At 34.9% G+C, this 13,565-nt stretch overlaps 1 protein-coding gene across 3 annotated transcripts in view; it reads left to right on the top strand.

Annotated features, from left to right (window-relative positions):
• Positions 1–13,565, top strand: part of SLC4A10 (solute carrier family 4 member 10) — a 270,598-nt gene that overhangs the window by 211,166 nt on the left and 45,867 nt on the right. The window lies entirely within an intron of this gene.

Raw genomic sequence — 13,565 nt, 5'->3', positions numbered from 1 at the left:
TAAATTTCAGATGAGAAAAAGTTTAAGAATTTAATGGAGAGAGTATTTATATTTTTAGTGTTAGCTAATTGTGATGGTATTTTACAAAGCTATGATGCATATTTTTGAAAAGCTATTTTCCTCATAATATATTATGGTTATATACTTAGTGATATCTTAGAAAAGTATAAGTACTAAGCAAACCTCTTCAAATAATGAGCTCAAAATATGGAAATAGGTGTATTCATAAAAGGATTGTCTCTATATTATTTAAATAGTCATCTTAATAGTAACAATTTAATTAAATGATTAATAATCCAAGAATAAGTTATGTTGCATCCCTCACAAATAATGGTTCTGAAGGGTAATGTAGCAATAGGAAAATGCTTGCATTATAGTGCTATGTAAAAAAAGAATAAAAATACTGTATGCTCATAAAAATATGTTGAAAATATACATAAGAACTACTGAAAGAAGTATACCAAAAATTTATAGCAATTATGGTAGAAAGACTATGAGAGATACCTTTTTCTTTTTTTATTTTGTAAATATTCTGTAGTGTGGTTTTATTATCATTGCAATTAAAACTACTTTCTGAAATAGAAAAAGAATAATCATAAAAACACATTTGGCTTCTATGGATAGATCCTGATTTTCTGATTGTATGTTTTGTATTAATACCTGACTTGGTACATAGCACTCTGGGAGATAATCGAGTCAATAAAGAGACCTGAAAAATAAATGAATCACAAACCATGACTGTTTAGTGCACACAGGAAGGTACTATTAATAACTGCAAAGGCAAAAGGAGAGCATCTGCAACCCAAGGACTAAAATTAGTAATAACGTTGAAGGGAGTTCTACCAAATTATGTTTTCCAGAAGACAGCCGCAGTCTCTTCTTGTGTAAGGAAGACAGATCACCTCCATTAGCCTTGAAACAAAAGTAAAGACTTCTGGATGAGGGCATTTAATTATAATGTTTATGTAATCACTCCGTAGCCATTTATATAAACAAGATCGCTTAGCACTTGCTTTTCTGTGGGCAGTAAAGGGTACTAAAGGATGTATTTTGTAAAAGGTGTATTTTAAGCCAAATAATTCGGCACCACAAGTGAAAATTATTGGCATTTTATACTAGTGTTTTTAAACATGTAGAGAAGTGCAGATACAACCCTTTTTCTGCTTTATGATTGTTGGACTTTTCAGTCTATGAGCTTGTGATAGTAACAATAATAAATAACCAAAATGAGATACCTAACAATCTCTATTTACTTATGTCAGGGCCCATTCTAGGGCTTTTATGTATATTAATTCATTTAATTTTATAATAACCACTACAAAGGACATGAACTCAGAAGCTGGAAACCATCATTCTCAGCAAACTATCATGAGGACAAAAAACCAAACACCGCATGTTCTGTCTCACTCATAGGTGGAAATTGAACACTGAGAACACATGGACACAGGAAGGGGAACATCACAAACTGGGGCTTGTTGTGGGGTTGGGGGAGTGGGGAGGGATAGCATTAGGAGATATATACCTAATGTTAAATGATGAGTTGATGGGTGCAGCACACCAACATGGCACATGTATACATATGTAACTAACCTGCATGTTGTGCACATGTACCCTAAAACTTAAAGTACAATAATAAAAAAGGAAAAAAATAACCCCATGAGGTTGATTATTATCATTATCTTCACTTTATACATAAGGAAACTGAAACATACAGTGATTAAATGACTTGTCCAAGGTTGCTCAGCTAAATGCTTGGATTTGAATGAACATAGAAAATCTGGCTGGAGACCTCAGTGTTCTAAGCATACACTATGCTATGCATCTAAAGAAATTTTTTGCATTAATACTCCATCTTATTGCCAGAGTCACTAGAAATTATTTTTGATGAGATTAACAAAAAAGCTTGTTCCAAACTCATATTCTATCTCCTCACAGTGCTATTTCCATTTTTCTTTTCTCTCTCTTTCTTCTTTTTTCTTTTTCATTTATCTTCTTTAACTTTCTGTAGTTTTAGAAATAAGTTCATCAATACAGAGGAAGACAGGAAAATGGGATTTTTTTCTCACATTTTTCTTGATTGATTTATTTAGCATATCTATTTTTGATATTTAAGAACATAAGAAGTAAGTAGTCAGAAGTCTGAGCCACCAAGAGTTGGTACGGAGATATCAAACATCCTTACACAACTGGGCAGCCTCTGAGAACTGTCTGCTGAGATTTTAGATGTCAGAGGTGCAGACTCAAGAAAGAACAATAGTTTGCTTGGGTACACATGACATCTGTGATTTGATACATATATAAATACAAATAAATCTTTAACTTATTTATTTTTAAATTTGAATTTATTTATTTATGACATATATAAATCTTGTATATTAAAAGCATATTTTCCACTTTGGAATTCATTTATAGGTGAGTAATGTCATAACCTAGAGATAGCTTTAACAGGGAGGCACGTAGGTAACTAACGTCCACTTGTAGACTCAACTCTTCAAAAAATGTCTCTCCTATGACATTTGTACATCAAATTTCTAACTTAGCATTTTCAAAAAGTCACGGTTAAAATGTAAGTACACTATCAGGAATGGAGTAACACGTGCCATTGTACTCACTAACACAGTATAACCACTTTGGAAAGCAGAGACCATGTTCTTGAGGGAGTGGTGAAGCAAAATGAATGGAGAAGCCATATCTTCGGGTTTCGACGGGGTTATAGGAAACTGGACAGTGGGGCTGAGGAAAATGGGGATGGTGTAGTTTTCATGATAGGAGGGCAGAGCTACAGGTGTTTTGGAAGAATACCTTATATGAGAGAGGTCTTGAAAGTGGAAGCTAGCAAACTACACAGTGAAATGTAGATTACTTGATTTGTTCTGGAGTCATCTCACTCTTCTGGCTATCTTGATAGAAATAGCACCAAGTCACATATTGAGGCAGCGTACAATAGCTAAAAGAGTAGGAGTTTCAGGTTGGGACAGACCTGGATTCAAGTTTATTTCTATCAGTGTAGCCTTGGATAAGTTATCAAACATTTAGTTCCTCCCGTCTATAAAATGTAGCAATTAAACTATGAAACTAGAAAATCTACTATATGCCATGCATATAGCAACTGTATGCATGCCATACCTATATGCATAGATATACAGTAGCTATAGAAAATATATATGTATGTATATACACATATACATTTGTACATGGAGGTATTCACATATCTACTATAGTGCTATCTTTCTCCCTCGTTATGTTACTTCTGCAAGAAACTTGCCATGTTTTCTCTATTTTATATTTTAGTTTCTTATGTATGTATTTACTTTCAACAAATTTTCAAAATATGCAAATAATTTTCCGTTAAACTATAGTACTAGCTCTTTTATTTCTGAGGTAAACTAACTGACCATCTTAGGGAATTCAGTTAGCTACCAAGAAAAGTAGGATGTTTGCCACTTAATAAACAGATTCAGACAATATATTACTAATTTACTTCAAAGAGAAATAGACTCTTGCTTCTAGTGAATGATATTACACAGTTTGTTTTGTTTTGTTGATAGCACTACTGTGCAATGGTCATCTGTGATACAATTATTTGAATTCATGACAATGCTGATTAGGAACCGAGGCAGATCCACTGTGCTTCTTTATGTTCAGATGTTTTAAATCAGAATTACAGGACTGTATCTATGTGCCTGGGCAAATATCTAAAATAATTATTCCATTCTCTGCTAACAGCTTAAATACATGTTATAATTTGAACAGACTTTAGAGAGCATATGGCAGTTTCAATAAGTCACACATATTTTTGCATGCACCTAAGCTAGGGACCCCTGACCAATGAGTTGAGCATCATCTATCAGGATGCTCCTGATAGATGACAGATCTTCAACCGGCCGGCTAGGCCATTTCTGCTTCCTCAATTCCACATGTGTAGTTAGTTGGGATTCCCAGTTGGCAGACAAAAGCAGGTAGCATTTGGGCCCTCCCCTTACTGTGCTCAGTTCAGTTTATTCATGGAAACATCTCCAAGGATCTTAAAACTTTAAAATAGAAAATATGTCTTCCTCACAAAGTTGGAAGCCCTGAACCTGAGCCTTAAGAGATTTATTTTTACATTTGTTTTCAAAGTCTCACAATTTATACAGAAAAAAAAAAATCGGAGTATCCATTCTTGTTTTTAATTTTTTTATTTCTTGCCATAGTATTATATATCAAGAATATTTATAAGAAGGAAGTAGTTAATACATATTTGTTATCTAAGTATAATTTGGGACACTATATAAATCTTTTAGTTTGTGGGTTAGTTCTGTACCCAGTCATCTCCTAAGCTACCTGGTCTTTCTTGGAATAATAAATATACATATCTTTTGGGACCAAGATCTATAGTTTCACAATATTCATAGCCATCTGGTTCTGCTACAGGGTAAATTTAGACTGGAAATAAGACAATATTAAGTAAGAGAACCTTCCTTTGTTTAATCTACCTCCCAAAGGCTCCATTTGTAAAGAGTACAGACCAGAAATCACATGCACTGCTGGATTCTTTCCATGGGAAAAGTCTGTGCTGAGCTTTAGTTTCTCATTTTCTTCAAACAGAACAAAAATCTCTCCTACCACTCATAGGAGTGATTTGCAGATTTAATGCAATTATATCAAAGTAGTTTATAACCCATAAAACACAAAGTTATATGATCATTACTTTGTATTGAACATCTATGAAACTCTAGGAATAGTACTAGAAGCTTTATATACCGTTATATATAGAATGGTGTCTCTTTTAATTCTCAACAAATCCTGTCCAGTTGTTATAATTATACTTACTGAATAAATTATATTAATTTATATTATAATTATATTAATTAGTTATATAATGAATTCGTAGAAACTCAGGGGTTGGGTGATTTGCTAAGATCAATAGCTAGAAAGGAACAGAATCAGTATTCAACTCAATATTACCTCCAAATGGAAGTAATTCAGTATTACTGAGCATAACTAATTATAGAAGTAGTACTTTTCCTTTCTACTCAGAGCTAACACAACAGCATTATCTAATGTTGTTAAATGGTAGGTGGAATTAAAAATTGTAGGTAAGATTAAGAAAGGAGGGAAATCACTGAATAACCTGCCCTTCCAGCAAAGTTGACGAAGTAGATAAGATCTCTGGTAAGATCTAATCTTCATCTCATTCTGCCACATGTTTTTGTTTTGTTTTGTTTTTTAAGACGCGTCTCGCTCTATCGCCCAAGCTGAAGTGCAGTGGCACAATCTTGGCTCACTGCAACCTCTGCTTCCCAGTTCAAACAATTCTCCTGCCTTGGCCTCCTGAGTAGCTGGGATTACAGGCGTGCACCACCATGCCTGGCTAATTTTTGTATTTTCAGTAGAAAGGGGGTTTCACCATATTGGCCAGGCTGGTCTCCACATGTTTTTGATCAAAGTCCCTGTGTTCTCAATATCCTGAGATGACTGGCTGATTGGCTCTTGCCACAGCCATTGGCTTCAGCCACTGTTCTGGCCTGGACATCATCCTGTGCATGTAGAAGACAGGACTCTGGCCTAGCTTCTTTCAGGGACTTTCTACCACAGAATGACCAAAGGTGATGTTGGGAACAAAATACCTATACATTTCATCCAGGTGCAAATAATCAGCTCCAGCATCTGGAGTTACTTGGTACCTAAATTGGCCAGGTTGCTGTTGAGGATGAATGGGCCAATCTTACAGCTGAACACCATGATACTGGTTCCCAGGAGCCAAGCATTGCCCTAATCCATCCTTTTTTTATTTATTTTAAAAATGTGTTAATACTTTTTAAATCTTTAAGCAGTGACTAATTTTCTTTTAAATAAAGATTGTTTTCCTCCAGGGTACATCAGAGTGAAAGCATAAAATGGAGCTTTAAAAAAATTAATTTAGAATCAGTTATGTCTTCAGTTTACTAATCCACTATTCAAATGAGTAGAACTTACAATTTGCTCTGGTTTTGTTACTTGGGTGGGTAAGATAACTTAGAAGAGCTGACAGTGATTTTGCTAAAATATAAAAATGGAATAGTTTTAAATCTCTATTGTTGTGACCCTTGGCAGTAATATAAAGGAGATCAAAGAACTAATGTGTTTGTTCCCAACCTATCTTTAAATAAAATTGCTTTATAGATGTTATAAAAGTATACATATATGCACTTTATGTACACACACATGTATTTCATGTATATATCCACTATAATGCTAGTTCTCTCTTATTATGACACTCCTGCAGGAAATTTGCCATATTTCCCTATTTTGTGTTTTAGTTTCCTTTTTGTCATTAATAAATATACTTATACTAGGTTTTCATAGTATGAAAATGTTTTCCCATCAAACTCTTATGGTGTTGGGCCTTTTTTTTCTGAGATAAAGTAACAGAGAAATCAATTTGGGAGAATCTTCTCATTAAGGGAGCATACTACTCCTTACTAGTGAACTGGCTTACAGACTGAGGTTGGCAGGTTCAGATATGTATGAGCAGAACAGTAGCAAGACATTTGCAGACCTATGATCCTTGCTTGTTCACCTAATGCTTTTTACCTAACACTGCCGCTACTGTGAAACCAAAGCAAGACATTCAGTAAAAGATATTGCAGACCCAATTGACACTTTGAGGGAGGCTACCATGGGCATAATCTATAAGCCTCCGTTTGGAGCAGGATCCAAGATCAATATGGATACATTAGATTCTACTTTTTAAAATAAGTACTCATTTCAGACTATGGACATGCTACTGAGCTTTACTATCCTTAGTCCTTAGTCTAGTACCTGGGTATCTTCAGTAAGTATGAAAGGTTATTTCTATTAGAACTTGCCTCTGAGTCCCAAACTGGGACTCAGGATCAGATCATGGAGGCACATGAAACTCTTATGTGGATGATGACGTGGATTAGGCATCTGTGGTGGTTCTAGAACTTCAGGATTCACCTGATCTGCCTCCTACTTATCTTTGGAAAAATGCAAAGTATAGGATCTTTCTACCACAATCTTTACTACTGTAGGGAGTTTGGTCCACTGACTCTTTTCAAAAGACCTCTAGTGTTAAAGTACTATTCTTTAATGCCATTTCTTGAGAGTTGGAGCTACAGTTGCTCTAGATGTGTCTAGGTCTGGTCTTTCCTCCCCCTATTCCTTGAGCCCCTAATAACCACCATTCTACTTTCTATTTCCGTGAGTTCAATCTTTTTAAATTCCCCATATAAGTGAGATCACAAGGTATTGGTCTTTCTGTGCCTGGCTTATTCCAGTTAACATAATGTCCTTGAAATTCATCCAAATTGTCAAAATGACAGAATTTTGTTCCTTTTTAAGGCTGAAAATATTCCACAATGTATATATGCCACTTATCTTTCTTTCTCTTTCCTGCTCGTTTTTCTTTCTTTTCTTCTTTCTTTCCTTTCCTTTCTTCCTTTCTTTCTTTCTTTCTTTTTCTTTCCCTTTCCTTCTTTTCTTTCTTTCTTTCTCCTTCCTTTCTTTCTTTCTTTTTTCTTTCTCTCTCTCTTTTCTCTTTCTTTCTTTCTTTTCTTTTCTTTCTCTTTCTCTCTCTTTCTTTCTTTCTCCCTTCCCTTCTCTTCCCTTCCCTTCCCTTCCCTTCCCTTCCCTTCCCTTCCCTTTCCTCTTTCTTTTACAGGCTCTCACTCTGTCACCCAATGAGTGCAATGGCACAATAATAGCTCACAGCAGCCTGGAACTCCTGGGCTCAAGCAATACTTCTGCCTCAGCCTCCTGAGTAACTAGGACAACAAGCACATGCCACCACATCTGCCTAATTTTAAAAATTTGTTATGGAGACAACATTCTTGCTATGTTGCCCAGGTTGTTCTCAAAGGTCTGGCTTCAAGCAATCCTCCTACCTTGGCCTCCCAAAGTGCTGGGATTATAGGCATGAGCCCCCACACTCAGCCCCAATGCCATGTTTGACTTATCCTTTCGTCCATTGATGGGCACTTAGGTTGATTCCATATCTTGGCTACTGTGAATAAATGCTACAGTGAACATGGGAATGCAGATATCTCTTCCATGTACTGATTTAATTACCTTTGGGTACATATCCAGTAGTGGAATTGATGGATCACATGGTAGGTCTATTAATTTTTTGAAGAAACTCAGTACTGTTTTCCATATGGCTGTACTAATTTATATTCTCATCAACAATGTGAAAAGTTTCCCTTTCTCCACCTCCTCTCCAACACTTGTTCAAACACTTCCATCTTTAAAAAAAATTTAATTTTTAATTTTGTGCACACAGTAAGTATGTATATGTATGGGGTGCATGAGATATTTTGATACTGGCATTTTGATGTGTAATGATCACGTTAGAGTAAATGAGATATCCATCACCTCAAGCGTTTATCCTTTCTTTCTGTTACAAACAATCCAATTTTGCTCTTTAAATTATTTTAAAATGTTCAATCCATTATTGTTGACTATAGTCACCCTGTTGTGTTATCAAATACCAGATCTTATTCATTCTACCTAACTATATTTTTGTACCCATTAACCATCCCCATTTCCCTGCCCACCCCTCATTACCCTTCCCAGCCTCTGATAACCGTCATTATACTTTGTATCTACATGAGGTCGATTATTTTAATTTTTAGCTCCCACAAATAAGTGAAAACATGCAAAGTCTGTCTTTCAGTGCCTGGCTTATTTCACTTAATATAATGACCTTCACTTCTATTCATGTTGCTGCAAATGACAGGATCTCATTCTTTTTATGGCTGAATAGTATTTCATCATATATATGTACCACATTTTCCTTATTCATTCATCTGTTGGTGAATACTTAGGTTGCTTCAAAATCTTGACTACTGTGAGTAGTTTTCATCTTTTTGATAATAACCATTCTTATAGGTGTGAGGTAGTATCTCTGTGGTTTTAATTTGCATTTCTCTGATCATTAGTGATTTGAGCATTTTTTCACATACCATTAGCTATTTGTATGTCTTCTTTTGAGAAACGTCTATTCAGATACTTTGCCCATTTTTTAACCTTGTTTTTTTTTCTTATAGTTGTGTTGTTTGAGTTCCTTGTATATTTTAAACTTTAATCTCTTATCAGATTTGTGGTTTGTAAATATTTTATCTTATTCCATAGGTTGTATATTCACTCTGTTGATTATTTTCTTGGCTAAGCAGCTTTTTAGTTTGATGTAATCTCATTTGTCTATCTTTGCTTTCCCTGTCTGTGATTTGGGGTTAAATCCAAAAAAAATTATGCAGACAAACAGGCAATGTTTACTTCTAGTAGTTTTAGGTATTTAATCCTTTTTTAAATATGGTGTGAGATAAGGGTCTAATTTCATTCTTCCTCATGTGGATATTCAGTTGTCCCAACACCATTTGTTGAAGAGACTGTCCTTTCCCCACTGTGTGTTCTCAGCATCTTTGTTGAAAAACATTTGACCTTAAATACATGGATTTATTTCGGGTTGTCTATTCTGTTCACTGTGTCTATTTTTATGTCAGTACCATGCTGCCTTGTACTACAGCTTTGTGGTGTATTTTGAAGTTTGATATTGTGATACCTCCAGGTTTGTTCTTTTCGCTCAAGATTTATTTGGCTATTTAGAGCTTTTTGTGGTTATACAAAGTTTAGGATTGCTTTTTTCTATTTTTGTAAAAAATGTCATTGGCATTTTGACAGGGATTATATTGAATCTGTTGATAGCTTTTGTTAGTATGGATATTTTAAATATCAGTTCTTCCAATCCATAAACACAGGATATTTTTCCTTTTATTTGTGTCCTCTACAATTATTTCATCAGTGTTTTATAGTTTTCAGTGTACAGGTCTTTCACCTCCTTTGGATTAAATTTATTCCTAAGTATTTTAAATTTATTTTGGTAGCTATTGCAAATAGGATTGTTTTCTTGATTTTATTTTTCAGATAGTTTGTTGTTAGGGTATTAAAGTGCTGCTGATTTTTATGTGCAAATAAGGATAATTTTCTTTCTTTCTTTCTTTCCAATTTGGATGCCTTTTATTTCTTTCTTTTGCCTAATGGCTATGACTAGAACTTCCAGTACAATGTTGACTAAAAGTGGCAAGAGTAGGCATTCTTGTCTTATTCCTGATCTTGCAGGAAAACCTTTCAACTTTTCACCATCGAGTAAGATATTAGCTGTGGGTTTATCACATGTGGTCTTTATTGTGTTGGGGTACATTCCTTCTATGTTTAATTTTTGAGAGTTTCTATCATGAAAGAATGTTGAATTTTGTCAAATGCTTTTTCTATGTCTGTAGAGATGATCACATGGTTTTTGTTCTTTATTCTGTTAATGTAGTGTATCACATTTATAGATTTGTAAATGTTGAATCATCCTTGCATCCTTGGGATAAATCTCACTTGATCATGATGAATTATTATTTTACTGTGTTGTTGCATTTAATTTGCTAGTATATTTTGAAGGTTTTTGCATTTATGTTCATCAGGGATATTGACCTATAATATTTTCTTGTAGTGTTCTTGTCTGGCTTTGGTATCATTGTAATGCTTTCCTCATAAAATGAGTTTGGATATACTTCTCTTCTTCAATTTTTTGAAAGAGTTTCAGAGGAACTGGTATTATTAGTTCTTCATTAAATGGTTGACGATTTCAGCACTGAAGCCATCAGGTCATGGGCTTTTCTTTCTTGGGAGAGGCTGTTGGTAATTGATTCAATCTCCTTACTTATTATTGGTCTGTTCTTATCCTCTATTTCTTCCTGATTCAACCTTAGTAGGTTATATGTGTCTAGGAATTTATCCATTTTTTTCTAGGTTATTCAATATGTTGGATAATAATTGTTTATAGTGCTCTTTTATAATCCTTTGCATTTCTGTAGTGTGTTTTAATGTCCCCTCTTTCATTTCTGATTTTATTTATTTGAATCTTCTCTCCTTTATTCTTGGTCTAGCTCAAGATTTGTTGATTTTGTTATTATTTCAAAACACCAACCTTTCATTGAGCTGTTCTGTTGTTAGATAGAATAGAATAGAACGTTCTATTTCAACAATAGAACGTTGAGCAGTTCTATTGTTTTTCTACTTTGTATTTCACTTATTTCTGCTCTGATTATTATTTTCCTCCTTTTAGTAACTCTGTGCTTAGTTTCTTCTTATTTTGTGTGTCTTAAGTTACAATGTTATAGGTTGTTTGAGATCTTTCTTCCTTTTTGATGTGTTTATTGCCATGAACTTTCCTCTTAGAACTCTTATTGCTGCAATCCAGAAAAGTATTTGTTTTTGGCAAGTCGTGTTTCCATTTTCATTTGTCTCAATACATTGTTAAATTTATCTTTTAACTTCCTCATTGTCCCACTGGTTGTTGAGGAGTGTGTTGTTTAATTTCCACATATTTCTGCATTTTCCAAAATTCTTCTTGTTATTGATTTCTAGTCGCATACCATTGTGTTAAAAAAAAGATACTCAATATGATTTAAAGTATCATTTCAGTTAATGATCTGGACCTTAAATGACGGCAGCATAATCAATGTTAATCACAAACCAAAGGCTATTTACTGTTATTATTTTAATACGCAATATACTTACCAGGCCCCCCAGCACTCAGTCTGCATAGTCTAGGCCCTGCCTATCTCAGATCCATACCCCATCTCTTCCTCCACCCCTTCTGTTTCAACCAAATTAACACTGTTTGTTCTCTGTAGTTCCCCACTCTCACTGCCATGCCCACACTATGTCTCACCAAATTCTGTTCCTCTTTTAGATCTCAGTTTTCCTTGAACACCCGGACTCAAGGTGTGGATGCCTATTTGTTTATCTTTTTAGTAGCCCAGACTTCTTTATAGTACATGTTATAGATGTATTCAAATAATTGTGTAATTGGCTACTTAATATTTCTCTCCTGCATTTAAAGAAAGTCCCGAGATTATATCTATGTTATCCAACTTAGCATGGTGTCTTGCATGACAATCATTAACTTTTTATTGAGTTAATTAAGAATTGTGCATAATTCCTAGATGCCTAAGCTTTCAATGTTACCAAACATGTGGAACAAAACTTACTGCAATCTAGGTTCCCCTGAAAGCATAGCCTAAGGTGGAGGCTTACTTGAAGGTTACTCTATCTTAAGGAGGAGAAGTAAAGAACAGGGAGTTATTGTTATAGACTGAATTTTTCTCCATACCCCACCCAAATTCATATGCTGAAGCCCTGTTGACTAAAGAAAATAAAATCAAGCTTTTAAAGTATCAGACCGGGAACGATGGCTCATGCCTGTAATCCCAGCACTTTGGGAGGCTGAAGCAAGCAGATTGCTTGAGGCCAGGAGTTAGAGACCAGCTGGCAACAAGATAAAACCCCATCTGTACTAAAAATACAAAAATTAGCCAGGCATGGTGGCGATCATCTGCAGTCCTAGCTATTCGGGAAGCTGAGGCACGAGAATCACTTGAACCTGGGAGGTGGAGGTTCCAGTGAACCGAGATCACGCCATTGCACTCCAGTCTGGGGGACAGAGAGAAACCCTGTCTCCAAAATAAATAAATAAATTAATTAATTAATTAAAGAAAAATTAGCTTTATTTGGAAGTCTGAGGACTATGGACCAAGGCCTTTTGCCTGGGATCAGTTCTGTTAGACCATTCCAATGCAGCAATTGAGTTCACAGTTTGTATACAAATGGTGAGGATTCATTACATGCAAAATCACATCAGAGTTTGTGTATAAGAGTTGATATTTATAGATTATTATTATTATAGATTATAATTATAGAGTATTATCGATAATCTATTATCGATAATAATAATCTATAACCTATAACATGCTAGGCTGCCTTCTGCTGTTGAAAATAATCCAAATATCTTGGGCATATAATTTTCATTGGGAAGGGCATGATATGTACAAGGTAAATATTCAACTGGTTTCCCCATGATTGCAAACCTTTCGAGCTTATAGAAGAGAAAAAAAAAGACAGACAAAGCAAATATAAAAGAGATTTTGAGATAATTTGTACACTCTGAAATGAGAAAGCAAACTTAGGGCTGACACAAGAAGAACTAATTATTTTTTCAAGTACATTTTACTGTTATCAAAATAGTCCATACACATCCTAGGGGGGAAAAAACCCACAAATAGTACAGGAAGATTATAATTTAAAGCACCAGTTCACTCAAAGACAACATTTTTAACAATTTTTTAAATTATTTTTAGTGATCCCTCTAAATTTCTGAATAATATGCTTATATTTTTATTTCTTGTCTTAGCAATGTTGAGTGTGACAAATTTACTTTTTGCTCTTATAAATATGGATTTAGCTAATTTTATTTTTATTTTATTTTTTTGAGACCGGTCTCACTCTGTCGCCAGGCAGTGTGCAGTGATGCAATCTCTGCTCACTGCAACCTCTGTCTCCCAGGTTCAAGTGATTCTCCTGCCTCAGCCTCCTGAGTAACTGGGAGTACAGGCACGTGCCACCATGCCCCACTAATTTTTGTATTTTTAGTAGAGATGGGGTTTCACCATGTTGGCCAGGATGGTTTCGATCTCTCGACCTTGTGATCCGCCTGCCTCTGCCTCCCAAAGTGCTGGGATTACAGATGTGAGCCA

The sequence above is a fragment of the Hylobates moloch genome, unplaced genomic scaffold (assembly GCF_009828535.3).
Source record: "Hylobates moloch isolate HMO894 unplaced genomic scaffold, HMol_V3 SCAFFOLD_1, whole genome shotgun sequence".
NCBI lineage: Eukaryota > Metazoa > Chordata > Mammalia > Primates > Hylobatidae > Hylobates > Hylobates moloch.
This window is presented reverse-complemented; position numbering and strand designations above follow the sequence as displayed.